Source organism: Nylanderia fulva, unplaced genomic scaffold, assembly GCF_048542155.1.
Source record: "Nylanderia fulva isolate GAGA-0341 unplaced genomic scaffold, ASM4854215v1 Scaffold305, whole genome shotgun sequence".
Classification (NCBI taxonomy): domain Eukaryota; kingdom Metazoa; phylum Arthropoda; class Insecta; order Hymenoptera; family Formicidae; genus Nylanderia; species Nylanderia fulva.
The window spans coordinates 30,450-44,658 of record NW_028190374.1 but is presented as its reverse complement, the minus strand read 5'-3'; the positions used below and the strand labels follow the sequence as shown (position 1 = coordinate 44,658).

The 14,209-nt window shown below is 35.0% G+C and overlaps 1 long non-coding RNA gene and 1 pseudogene across 1 annotated transcript; both read right to left on the bottom strand.

Annotated features, from left to right (window-relative positions):
- Nucleotides 1-1,803: 1,803 nt before the first annotated feature.
- On the bottom strand, nt 1,804-2,626 carry LOC114930841 (uncharacterized). Its single transcript, XR_003819544.2, has 3 exons — nt 2,522-2,626; nt 2,293-2,446; nt 1,804-2,073 (listed from the first exon to the last, which is right to left on the bottom strand). It is a non-coding gene; the product is annotated as an uncharacterized LOC114930841 (long non-coding RNA).
- A 3,050-nt stretch (nt 2,627-5,676) lies between these two features.
- Nucleotides 5,677-7,144, bottom strand: LOC146722502 (zinc finger protein 862-like; annotated as a pseudogene).
- Nucleotides 7,145-14,209: the final 7,065 nt, after the last annotated feature.

The following is a 14,209-nucleotide window of genomic DNA, read 5'->3' as shown; positions in this document are numbered from 1 at the left end:
GTACTTTGTAATCTAATGACACAGTATATGTATAACCAGTAGCGGCACTTCGTGTCGGTTCTTTTGATGTCAGTGTCCGAAATCATGGGTGCATTCGTTTATGCAGAGACTGCCGCAGAATGCCGCAGATGTCGTTCGTTTACTCCACCTGCGCAACCGACTGCAGCGCAGTTTGTTGTTCGTTTAAGCAGAGCTGCTGCCTATCTGCGCAGCCATCTCGGAGGTCCTGCTCAGGATGCTCTGCTCGCAGTACTGCGGACTACTGCGTAAACGAATGTAGTCTTCTCCATTGTTAAGCCAATTGAACTTGGAAACGTTGTCTGAAAATTATTTCAATTATAAGTTATGTTATAAAAGTTCAGAACAAAGAAGGTGGAGAACAACTCCTCCAAATAGATCCTACAAAACTAAAAGTAATGCAAGGTAAGTAATACAATAAAATTATGAAATCTGTTAATTTATATTTACGATCCAATTAACTTAAAAATGCATTTTTATCAAGAATATAAATTTAAAGTAATCTGTTTAAAAAAAAATGTGCTTTTGTATAAAGATGCAATTCTGTTACAGTCATTCCTAGCTATCAAGCTACTTCGTCCCCAATTAGTTTGGAAAAATCTGAGAAGTCTACATTCAGCAACATTTCAATCCTACTGTCATCACTGTCTGAAAATGTTATGTGCACACGTCATATGTCAGAACCTTCAATCTATTTAAAAATTTTATTATATTTATTCAAATAATAATTCATATTTAATATAAATATGATGGTTTCTAAATCGGCCTAAGAGCCATAGCACGAAAAATTACGAAAATTAATTATTCGGAACTGTATCTCTTGGTACGAGATTACTAAAGTTCCATATATTAATTAACCTCGAACTTACATATGGAGAAATAGGCACGAAAAATATAGATCCGAAAAGTCTGAATAGCTTAGTGGTAAGAGCAGTCGCCCGGAAAGTGAAAGACGCGGGTTTGATTCCCGCTTCAGCGACTTCTCGGACCTATATTTTTCGCGCCTATTTCTCCATATGTAAGTTCGAGGTTAATTAATATATGGAACTTTAGTAATCTCGTACCAAGAAATACAGTTCCGAATAATTAATTTTCGTAATTTTTCGTGCTATGGCTCTTAGGCCAATTTAGAAACCATCATATTTATATTGTTTATATTGAGAGCCAATAAAAAATATTTATTTCTGAGTTAATTCATATTTATTTAAAATTTCTTTACTTACGCACTCCAATTACAATCTGAGCAGTCAATTCACGCAGGTGATCGTTCGGTAAATGATGTCACGTGACTCGCAGATAATAGACGCAGTAGATGCGCAGTGGATGCGCTAATCGCTGCATAAACGAATGCACCCCATGTGACATGTCGCCATGTTCTTGATAGTAATAGCGCGCTTATATTTAAATTGTGAGAAAGAAAGGCAACTATATATAAACAATTATTTTTATAATTGTGCAGACAATTATTGTATAAATAACCACAATGTATATTTTCTTGAAATACATATTATATATGTAACATTAAAGTAACGCAAATAATCATATAAACATAAAAAAAGAAGAAATTTAACAAGTAATAATATTAAAATATACCTATGTGTTATTTAATAAATTATTTTTTTATTATGTTTGTGTATTATTTAATGAATTATTTATATTAAACAAGTAACATATTTATTATTGCCATTTTATTTATAAACATATTGATGTACATTTAGATTATTTACAATTGAAATGTATATAATGTGTAAAATTACGATAAATTCGTGATCAATGATCCCAATTTTTTGTTATACTCTTCAAAAATACGAAATCTCAAATTTTAGATGTATATAAAAATTGATAATAAATAAATGTATATAACAATTCTATGTAATTTACAATTGGTTATAAAAGACTAATTTGTTTTATATTATCAGGTGTATTATTGTTTATCTATTTAATGTACTTAAATTGATTTCTGTCTTGTTATTATGAATACGTATGAATACTTATAAGATAAGCTCCATTTTGTGGATAGGTATGTGTTGAATAATTGAACAGGAATTCAGTCACCTAGAAAACAATATTAATTATAAAATAAAACACTTTTTATTAATATTTTTAATATTATAATGTTTAGAAAAAACAAAAATTAGACATTTTCTGCATCTTTAACACACACACATATATATATATATGTAGCAATTGTGCTCTAGAATAAATGTTATTGTAATTTTAGAAACAATTAAATTTTATATATACGTATATAGGAAATTGTCAAACAATTAATACCTTTCTGGATGAGATGGAAAGCGAAAAAAGCTCAAGTGACGACTGGAGCCGGAATTTTCATTGCAATCTTGCATTGCGCACGTGAAACCACCAACAACTACGCGACGTTCCATTATTATAACAATGTTTTTTAAAAATATTTTCAGACCTAAAACTTAACAGAGTCCTTTAATTAACTTGAATTCATTAATAGGCTATATTTATTTTGATAAACACAACCACCACTTACTGTGTTTACAACTCACTGTACACCATATTGTGGATAGTAATCCAACGCATGCGCCGTAGCATTTCTCCGACGCTATTTTTCTTGAGTGACGCTACTGGTTATACATATACTGTGCTAATGACTTTAGAGAGCGCGATAGAGAAATAGAAAGAGAACGCTGCATATGGGCCCCTGCTGTCCTTGTCTAATCGTGTATGCGCATGGCACACATCCCTCTTCTCACTCTGCTCATCTCTATGCTCTCAACAGGCTCGGCTATAGTTCTCGTGCTTGCTTTGCTTTGCTCAAGTGTTAGCAGAATAAGAAGAAGATTTACGTTTTTATAACAAGTTAATATAACAAACTTTCAAGATGACAAAAAAGTGTATAATTTGTAAAGAAGAAGCAAGCATAGAGATGAGCAGGAGTGAAAGGGGACGTGTGCCATGCGCATGCGCGATTAGACAAAACAGCAGGGCACTTATTACGATTCTTTGGGTGAGTTTGCTCACGAGGTGAAAATCACAAAAGTGAGAGATTCACTAGGTTGTCTACGCTTCTATTGGTCAAAATCTAGTGAATCTCTCATTTTTGTGATTTTTATCTCGTGAGCAAACTCACTCAAATAACCGTAATAGGTACCCAGGAGCCCATATGCAGCGTTCTCTTTCTATTCCTCTATCACATTCACTTACGGGCAAGCATACGACTCGCGTCCTCTATATATAATATCTCTATGATTCCTGCACTAATGAACTAGTGCACACTGGTGCAATAAGTTAAGGTGCCTTTTCACGAGCCGCTGAAACAGATTGTTTGAGCGACAAAATGATCACGTAACAACTTTTGTCGCTGAATTAAATAGCGATCATTTTTGTACATGAAAAGAATAGGCAGGGCGACAGAACAGTGTTCCGATTAGGGACCGGCTGTACGCGCATGCGTGAGCACGCGGCCACAGTGAAGTATCTCGTACTAGAGAAAAGAAGCACCGTTACCCGGCTACATCAAAAATATTAAAAAAAATTAAATGTATACTTATATATTTTTAAAAATATTTAAAATTTATTTATTTAATATATATAAATTATAACAAAGGATAAAAAGAAAGAGGAAAAGGATGATATCATAAAATAAAACACTTTTTACATAAATAAAATAAAAATTTTTAATTTGGCAGAAATTTCAAAGAATACCAACATTTATTGCAAGGGTAAGGAAAACTGCCAAAAACCTTACCAGTATTCATTAACAATAATACAATTAAGAAATTATAACAAGAATTGAAATAAACAAAAGTTATATATAATTATTGATTATAAAATTATAAATATTACATTTTATCTCAAATTATATTATAAAATAATTTTTCTTATAAAAACCGTTAATAACAATAAAATTTAATTTTGTTCGCCAGGAATGAAAAATCAAGGTTATAGATATTGAACTGACGACACTGGCTACAATTAGAGTTGTTAATATATATTTATTTTAACGTTTCGACCATACGGGCTGTGGTCCTTTTCAAAAATACAGTGGAAACATCAATGAGTTACAGCATATCGTCTTTAAGATGTAAGAATAAACTTATGCTTCGGAGAGATATAACTTATGACAAGAAAATAATTTATCCGTTTCGCTTATGTCATCTTGCCTTGACAGAACACACAATACAGTATTGTGTGTTCTGTCAAGGCAAGATGACATAAGCGAAACGGATAAATTATTTTCTTGTCATAAGTTATATCTCTCCGAAGCATAAGTTTATTCTTACTTTTTAAAGACGATATGCTGTAACTCATTGATGTTTCCACTGTATTTTTGAAAAGGACCACAGCCCGTATGGTCGAAACGTTAAAATAAATATATATTAACAACTCTAATTGTAGCCAGTGTCGTCAGTTCAATATCTATAACCTTGAAAAACCGTTAACTTATAAAAATCGATATAATATTGCACAGTATTCAATAATTATAAAAAATAAAATTGCACAGTACTTATTATAATTAGAAAAAAATTGCACATTTTTTCTTAAATTAAAATCATTAATAAAAAAATAATATGTACAATATTTTCAGGTACTTATATTATCACAGATATATTAAATATCCTGCTATAATAATAAACTATATGAAATTTTAACATTATAATAATATATAACTAATATATGCATAAAAGTCATTTGGCTAGATGCAAATAATTAATGCAAAATAAATTATAAAAAAAATAATATTATTTAAATGCATATAATTATCTTAAAAAAGCGTTAAAGCATTAAAGTATTAAAGCATTAAAAAACAATTAAAGCATAAAAAAGCAATTAAAATAAATTAAAAAACATAAAAATTAAAGCATATTCAAAAACCATCAGATAAATTATTTTCCATATAAATTTTGCGGATTGTGTAATTTTAAATGCCCGGAATCAATTTCAAAATTTGTACAATTAATGTTTTCAGCTTGAAAACTCGATCGTATTATACACATCGCGGAAACAGTATCATTTGATAATCTATTTCTTTTTTTATTTTTAATATCAGTTACCATTGAAAATATTCGTTCTGCTTCCGCATTAGAATAAGGAAAAGAAAGAACTACTTTGATTAATGACTCTAAATTTAAAAACATTTTTTCCCCATCAAAATTTTTAAATTCTAATATTTTTTGCCACATAGAATCAATCTCTAAAGAAGCTAACTCTACTTTTTCTTCGTTATTAAAAACGGATGGCAAAATTCTCCACTCAAAAGCTAATTTTGTAATATCAATATGTTCTAATAATAAACGCGTTGCAATAAAAGTTAAATCTTTAAATTTGACTCTAGCTTCATCATAAAGAGCAATTTTCGGCTGTAAAAACATTAATTGTTGAAAAACAATATCTTTATACGGTAAACGTTTTAACATTTCGCGAACAGCAGTTACATAAAAGTTGAAACAATTTAATTTAATTTCTCGCGTGCATTCTGAAGGTAGTGTTTTAAGAAAACTTTCACATTCCGATCCAACATATATATTATTTATGTCTTGAAAATTATGTTCGTTTTCTATATTTAAATCAATAATAGAGTCTAATGCTCTTGGAATTAAAAAATTTTGACCTATTTCGCGGATTAATCGATGACTATTTTCATACAGTGTATGAATTAAAACCTTACGAGATTGAAAAAGGGCATTAAAGCTATTACAAAAATTTAACAAATATTTTAAAAATAAAAAATATGCTTTTAATAAATCATCATTTAATTAATTTAAAATAATTTCCGCGGATTTTAATTTATCTTTGTTTACAGCTAAAATAAAATAATTTTTTAAAACTTCCCAATTATTTAATAATCTTACAACACATTTATGTAAAATTAACCACCGAGTATTTGATAATTTAAAAATTTTATTTCTTTCCACATCAAAAAAATCCTGAAATTCACCTAAAATTGCACATCTCTTTGCATTACCTGAGATATAAGTTGCAACTCCTCGAATTAAATTTTCGCACGACTGTGGAAGTTTTTCACAAGCTTTACTTGCTACAAGCGCGGATGAATGGCAAATACAATTTAATGTAACAAGACCCGGTATTTCTAATTTTAAGCGCGACATAAAAGAATTATAGCATCCAATCATTACAGATGCATTATCACTTGCCATTCCGACAATATTTTTTAAAGGAATTTCTTTTTTATCTAACATATTTTTAAAATTTTCAAAAATTTTGTTCGCGGAACAATCTGTTGTATCCATAGATAATAAATCTAACAATTGCGTTTTTACTTTTTTAGTTACAGGTGAAACATATTGCACAAGAATACACATAAGTTTAGTATCCAAAATATCAGTACTTTCGTCGATTAAATAGAAAAGTTACAATTTTGAATAATTTGAATTAATTTTTCTGTTTCTCGTTTCGCGATTACTTGTGTAACAATTTTTGTGCACTTATCTCGAGCCAGTGCAAGATCTGATACAACTTCAGGGACTATGCAGATATTTTTCAATAGTGGAATTAAATGATCCGCGGAATAAAAAGAAATATTATGTTCAGAAAAAAATGCTGCTAATTTTATTTCGGCGCGTTTGACTTTATCTTTATGTGAAAGAGTGACTTTATTACTACTATTCGCGGTAGTTTCTGTAAAATTAATATTTAAATTTTTAGAATTTATTTTTTTCTAAATGTTGGACCGATTGTGAATGTTTAATTCAATTAGATTTACAACATCTGATGGCTTTATTACATGCAGTACATATAGCTTTATCTAATGTAGGATGTGGAGCCAACCATCCTTTAAAAATTGTATCATCTAGCCATGACATTTGAAATTTACGGACTCTGTCTTTTGATAGCTCCTTTTTCTACAGAGTCCATAATTAATAAATAATCGTAATTAATAAATAATAATTAAAACTCTTTTACCTCTTCTTATCTTACCATTAGTTGATTAATTATCTTCTCTGCTGCCGTAGCCGCCGATTGCCGACCATCCTAGGATTCACACCTTGGCAGAATAGCTTCTTTTCCTACAGAGTCCATTGTAATTAAATAATAATTAAAATTCTTATCTTACCATTACCTCTTTTTATCTTACCATTAGCTTTTTTTCCTCTCTGCTGCCGTAGCCGCGTAGCTGCCGATTGCCGACCATTCTAAGAGAGGATTCACACCTTGGCAGAAAAGCAGAAGCCAATCAGAACTCGTGTTGGCAGAACGCGAGTTCTGATTGGCTTCTGCTTTTCTGCTAATGTGTGAATCGTCCCTAACTCTATCGTTCACGATCTCGCCAAACTGCGTATATGTACGTTACTGCACTTTTCTAGCCGCGCATGCGCGTACAACCGGTCCCTAATCGGAACACTGCGACAGAATTGAAAGTTAAGCGTTTAAGGGTCGACAGGTGACATAGTGGAGACGCCTATCGGCTGGCCGGGAATTACGGATTCGTTCATCCCATATATTAGCCAAAATACTTAATGAATCTTATTAAATTTACGATATTCTCAATCAGTAGGATTGTCCGCAGGGAGACAAAGATTGATTTTTTGGAAAAAAGATAAATATAAAATTCATAATATAACTTGGGGAGATGCGCAGCTAGCAGCGGGTAAGGTTGGGTTAGCCACGAGATCGTATTAATTTATTATAAATTTTTAAGAGCAATAATGCAAAATTCGACTCTTTGCCGACTTTTTTTATTATATAAAGAATATAGTAAAAAATATTTCACGAAGCTACGTAACTTCTTTTATGTAATATCTGGTAGAACAAATCTCACCAGATCTATACTCATGGGGAAATTTTCCGTGGTAACATACTGACAGCTTGACAAGGAGAAAAGTATCATTCTATCTTTGTCTCTCTTGCATTTGATATGTGTAAAATCAGTATAAATACAAAAACCAATATATTACGCACACGAATGAGAAAATATTTTACATCTGCTCATTATATATGAAAATATAAAAGTAATGCAAAATTAAATTTCACATTTAATTTATAATAGTATTGTGAGGGTAGTAACAGCATATGGAAATCTTATAAGATGAATGCTGTACATCGCATTAGCGTAATATTATGATTACAAGTCGCAATAAATGATTTTGCTAATATATTATTTTGAATAAAAAATTTTATAAAAACAATAAAAAATCAAATGAATAAATTTTATTCATTCTTTGTTTTTTTCTATTATTTGTTTCTATTATTTGAATAAAAGGCGTATCGTGTAATAGATAAATATAATAATTTATATTCAATTCTTTATTCTTCCCCGGGGGGTTTAAGGCGTTTTTGAAGGGCTTCCCCAACCTTAACAACTTTACAACTTTATTTCTACTTTTATTTCCCTTTTAATAAAATTTACAAATAATTTAATTCCCCCCAAACCTATTATCACTATTTTAGGAGAAAAAGCCGTCCCCCTATCCTTCGCTTGGCTTCCGACCCCCATATTTCCCACCCCCTTAACCTCCTTCCCCTCCTCTTTTTCCCTTTCCCCCTTTTTCCCCTCCCCCCCCTTTTTTTTCCGTTTTTTCCCTTTCCCTCTTTTTTCTTTTTTCCTCAACCTTCCCTTTCCCCTTCCTGCAAATTTCCTTTTTTTTCCCCCCATTTCCCTTTTTCCCCCCTTCCCCCATTCCCTTACATGCTCCCTGTTTTTTCTTTATCCCCAAAACCTACCTTTTTCCCCTCTTCCCCCCAGTATTTTGCCCCCTTCTTATTTTTCTTTTAAAACCAAAACCCTTCCCCCACTTTCCCCCCCCCTTTTCTCGGTTTCCCCGGAAACCCCCTCCTTCCCCCCCAAACCATTATTTTCTCGACTTTTTTCCCTCCCTTTTCTTTCCCCCCTTTTTTCCTTTCCTGCCTTTCGTCCCACCCTCATATTCTTCCCCCCCTTCCCCTTTTTCCCCACTCTTTCCCTCTATTCCCTTTTTCCCCAAAAATTTCCCCCCCTTTTCCCCCCCCCAAATTTTTTCCTTTTCCCCTCTCCCCCTTCTTTCATACCTCAAAACTTTTCCCGCAAATTTCCCCCTTCCTTTCCCCCCAAAATTCTTCTCATCCCTCCGCCCTTTCCCCCTTATCCAAATTTGTTTTTCCTTTCCTCCTTACCAATCCCCCGGGTGCCCATTCTTTTAAATCCACCAACCACCCCTGCATTGCCTCCACCCTTCCCCCTTCCACCCCATTTTCCCCCCCCATTTCCAACACCGTCCCCACCAACCTTTCCTTACCCATACTCTTTTCACCACCCCCTGCAATTTTCTTTTTCCCCCCTTCCCCACACCTTTTATCCCCCTCCTTTCCCCCAAATTGTTTTTTACCTGCCCCTCCCCCCCCCCTTCCCGTATTTTCCCCCAAAATTGAAATTCTTCATTCCCAAACCCTTTTTTTCCTTTCCTTCCCCCCACCTTTTCATTTTTTTCCCCCCCTTTTTAAAACCCAACCTTTTGTCTTCCAATTCACCTCAACCCTTTTTCTTGCCAAAAATTTTTTCCTTTTCCCCCCCAACAATGTACCCCCCTTTTCACCTCCCCAACATACCATGCATCTGGTACCCAAAAAATGACCCTTTTCCCCTCCCTTTTCCCCCCCCCCCAAACCCCTTTTTTTCACTTCCTCTTTTCCCCTTTAGCAAACTGAATAAATCGGATCATTGGGGGAACCTTTTCCCCCCCCCTTGTCCAAAAATTTTCCCCTCCTCCTTCCCCCTCTTCCTTATCCCGTTTTCCTGACACCTCTTCACCTATCCTAAAAAACCCCTCCACCCCCTCCTTTATTGCCCCCCCATTAACCCCCCTACACCCAAACAAACCCCGCTTGGGGGAAAAAGCCGCGTCCCCCTTTTCCCCCCTTTTTATTTACCCCTTTTCACCAATAATTTAAACCCTAATATACCTCACCCCCCTTCCCTTCCAAAAACCGTTGCCTCCGGTATCAATTTCCCCCCATTTCTTCCTTTAACCTTTCATTAAAAACCCCAGTAAAAAATTTATAGCGTTGGCTCAATTCCCTATATTTTTTCCCCTTTTTTCCCCGTTTCCCCTTTTTTAAAAAGGGCACTATTTACCCTTCTTTCCACCCCCGGCCCCCCTTTTCCCTCCATATCTTTGCCTTTTTCCCCAAACCCCTTTACCCCCCCCTCCTTTTCCAAACCCATTTTTTCCCCTCCCCCCCCTGTTTTTTTCCTTTTTCTTTTTCCCACTCCTCTTCACCCCCCTCTTTTCCGCTCCTTCCCCCCCCCCCCTTTTTTTTTTTCCCCTCTTTCCACTTTTCCTCTATCCCCCCCAAATAAAACCAAAAGTTTTCCTTCCTTCCCCCCCTTTATCCCCTCATTTCACCCCTTTTCCCCTTTTTTTTTCCCCTTTTTTTTAATTAAACTTCCATACCTCCCTTCCTTTTGCCCCTTTTTCCCCCTTTACCTTTGCCTTCCTCCCCTTTTCCTTCCAAAAACTTTATTTTCCCCCCTTTTTTTTAACCCTTTCCCTTTCCTCCCCTTTTTTCCCATTTCCCCTTAATTTTTCCCCACCCCCCCCTTTCCTTCCCCCCCAACCCCCCTTTTTTTTCCCTTCCCCTCTCTTTTTCTCCTTCTTCTTTTCCCTTTTTTTTTTTTTTTTCCTTTCCCTTTCCCCCCCTTCCCCCCTTTCCCCCCTTTTCCCCCTTTTTCTTTTCCCCCCCGCCCTCCCTCTTTTTCTTTTTCCTTTTCCCCCTCCCCCCCTTTTCCCTTTACCCCCCCTTCTTTTAGGTCAAAAGGGGAGGCCCATTCTTGTTACCCCCCCCATTTTTTTTCTTTTCTTTTTACTCTACCCCTTCCCCCCCTAATTATCCCGTTCCCCCTTCCCCCTTTGGGGTTGTGAAACCCCCCCCCCTTTTTTCCCCCCTTATCCCCCATTAAAATTCCCCATCCACCTTTTCCCAAAATTTTTTACAAATTTTTCCCCTTCCTTTTAAAAATTTTTTGGGCCTTCGCTTTTTTCTTTTTTTCCCCCCCCCTCCTACCCCCCCCCCTTTTTACCGCCCTTTTTGGGTTTTAAATTTCCCCCCCCAAAATTTGTCCAATTTTTTTTTTTTCTTTTTCCACCCCTTCCTTTTTTCCCCCAAATTTTCCTTTCCATGCCCCCCTTGATTTACCCAAATTTCCCCCCTTCCTTTTCCCCATTCAAAAAACCCGCCTCATTTTCCCTCCCCCTTTTTTCCCCCCTTCCCGATACTTTTATTTTCCCCCCTTTCCCCCCCCATGTTTTTTCCCCCCCCTGGGCCCCTTTCCTTTTTCTTTTTCTCTTTGTGCTTTTCCCACATATCCTTGGGGGAAACCCTTTTTAATCGCCCCCCCCCCCCTTTCCTCATCCATTTTTTCCTCATCACCACCCCCCCAACCACCCCAAAATTTTTCCAACCCGGCCCCCCCTTTTAAAAAAAAACCCACCCCATTTCCCTTTTCCCCCCCTTTTTCCCTTTTTCCTCCTTTTTTCCTTTTTTTCCTTTCTGCCTCCCCCCCTTTTTTCCCCCTTTCCCCTTTCCCCTTTCCCCTTAAAATTGTTCTCCCCCCCCCTTTTTCCCCCTTTTCCCCTTCTCCCTTTTCTACCCTTTTTTTTTCCCCCCCTTTCCCTTTTTCCCCATACCCCTTCTTCCCCCCTTAATTTTTCAAATCCCTTTTTAATTTTTCCTTTCCAGTTTTTAACCCACCCTTCCTCCCTTCCCATCCCCCCCAAATCTTTTTTTTTTACCCTTCCATGCTCATCCATACATTTTTTCCCTTTTCCCCCCTTTTCTATCCCCCGCTCCCCATTAGTTCCATTTTACTTTTTTTTCCCCGGGAAAAACATCTTTTTTCCCCCCCCTTTCCCCTTTAAAACCCCCCCCAAATTACCGGCTTTTTTGTTCCTATTTTCCCATTTTTTTCCCCATTTCCCCCCCCCCTTTTTTTAACTTTCCTTTTCCCCTTCCCCCCCTTTTTTTCTTTAATTTTTCCCCCCTTTAAAACCTTCCCCCTCCACTTTTTCAAATATTTTTCCTCTTTTCTTTTCCCCCTTGAATTTTTTCCTTTCCTTTTTTTTCCCCCTTTTTTCTCTTTTTTTCCCCTTTTTCCCCTCCTTCCCCCCCCCCTTTTTCCTTTTTCCCCCCCCTTTTTCCTTTTTCCCCCCTCTTTGTTTCCAAATTTCACCTTCTCCGGGCCCTCAAAATTTTTTTTCCCTTCTTTCTTTTTTCCCCCCCCCCCCCCAAACACCCCCCGCACCCCCCAACCCGGGGGATCCCCCCACCCCCCCACCCCCAAAATCCTCCTTTACTATCCCCCCACCCCTTTTTTAGCCTTTCGGTTTTTTTGCCCTTTTTGGGCCCTTTTTTTCCTTTTTTTCCCTTTGTCCTCCTCTCCCTCTTTTTTTTTTTTCCTTTTTAAAAAATCCTCTAAATCCCAAAATGCCTCCCCCCTTCCCCCAACTCATCTATTTTTTCCCCGGGGCCCCCCTGCCTTCTTTTTTTTTTCTTCCCCATCCCCCTTTTTTCCCCCTTTCCCCTAAAATCCTATCCTTTTTGGGCCTATTCCCTTTTAATATTCTTTTTTAATCATTTTCCCCTTTCCTTTTTTTTTTTCCCTTTACCAAATCTATGCCCAAAATCCCCTCCAACTCCTAGTAATTTCCCTAGTAAATTTCCCCTATTTTTTTACTCTTTAACCCCCCTCCTACCCCCTCTTTTTCCACGGTTCTGTCCACGGTCCCCCTTTTTTTCCCACTTTCACTTTCTAACCCCCTTCCCCCCCTTTACCCCTTTTCCCCCTACCTTTCTCTCTCCCCCTTTCTTTTTTTTAAAAACCCCTCTAAACCTCTTTCCCATTCACCTCACCCCTTTTCTACTTTTTCCTCAAAAATACCTGCCCCCTTTACAAAACCGGTCCCCCTCCTTTTCCCGGAACCGGAACCAATTTTAAATTTTAAATTAAAATTTATTTAAAAAAAAAATGAAAAAAAAATGATAACATTAGGGAATAAGGGAGGGAAATAATTTTTTTTCTATAAATTAATTATAAAATTTAAATATAAATAATTTTATAAAAAAGTATTTAAAAATTTAAAATACTTTTTAATAATATTAATATTTAATAAGTATCTAATAAAAATTATAATAGATAATTTTATTATTTATGAATTAAAGTTAGGTGCCAGAATTGCGATTAAACTGATGATAAGAAGAAATAATTTTAATAATAAGAAGATTAAAAAAAGGTTAAAATTTTTTTTATTTTATTTATAGTAAAATGTAATAATTTTCGTTAAGAAAAAAATTCATGTTTGAAAATTTATTTTACTTAAGTTAAAAAGATAAATTATGATTAGAGAACCCTATTATTTAAATAAGAATAAAAAGTAATTTAAAAGTAAATGTAAAGCATTAAAATAAAAAATTTGCGGTAATCTATTCTATTAGAGGAACTTGTTGGATTAATTTGATAATCCACCAATGAAGTACTTACTATAAATATTTTAGATATTGTGTTGAAATTAACTGAGAGATTTAATTATAAATTTATATTATAAATTAAATTCAAAGCAAACACTGGAGAATTATTAAGATTTAGATGAGTTATATTGAAAAATATTTTTTTTGTAAATAATATTTAAATGTATTATTAAAAAGGATTGACAATGTAAAATTTATAAAAAAAATTAGAAGGTGAATGATATTTAAATTATGTACCAAATGCCCGTCCTTCTGATTAATGATAATTTGTAAGAAAAGTCCTAACAAAGTAAATATATTGCGAAATTGATTAAATAAAAAAAAAAAAAAATTTAGTTTATTTAAAAAAGTTGCATTTACATTGAAGAGATAATAATTATAATTTAAAAAAAAATTAAATTTTAAATATATATGAAAAATATGTGCATAAACATATATAAAAATTTACAACAAGTAGGTACTTATTAGCCTTGCCTACGCTACTGCCTTCTGCTACGGAAGCAGAAGCATTTTAGGGCGGCATTCTCGCGTATACCGGCACGTAGAGAACAAGGAGAACAAGTGGATTATCGGTCCTTGTCTCTTACGGTGCGTCCGCGTGAGCAATGCCATGGTGTATGCTGAGAACTATATATTACTGGAAGGGGAATTGCTATTGTTTCGTGTAAAAATCTGTGTCCACGTTGGGTGCGAAAGAGAAAAAGGGGCTTTTAACCTATGCTCGCAATGCTCAAGTGCGATGACGCCACACGTCCGCTCC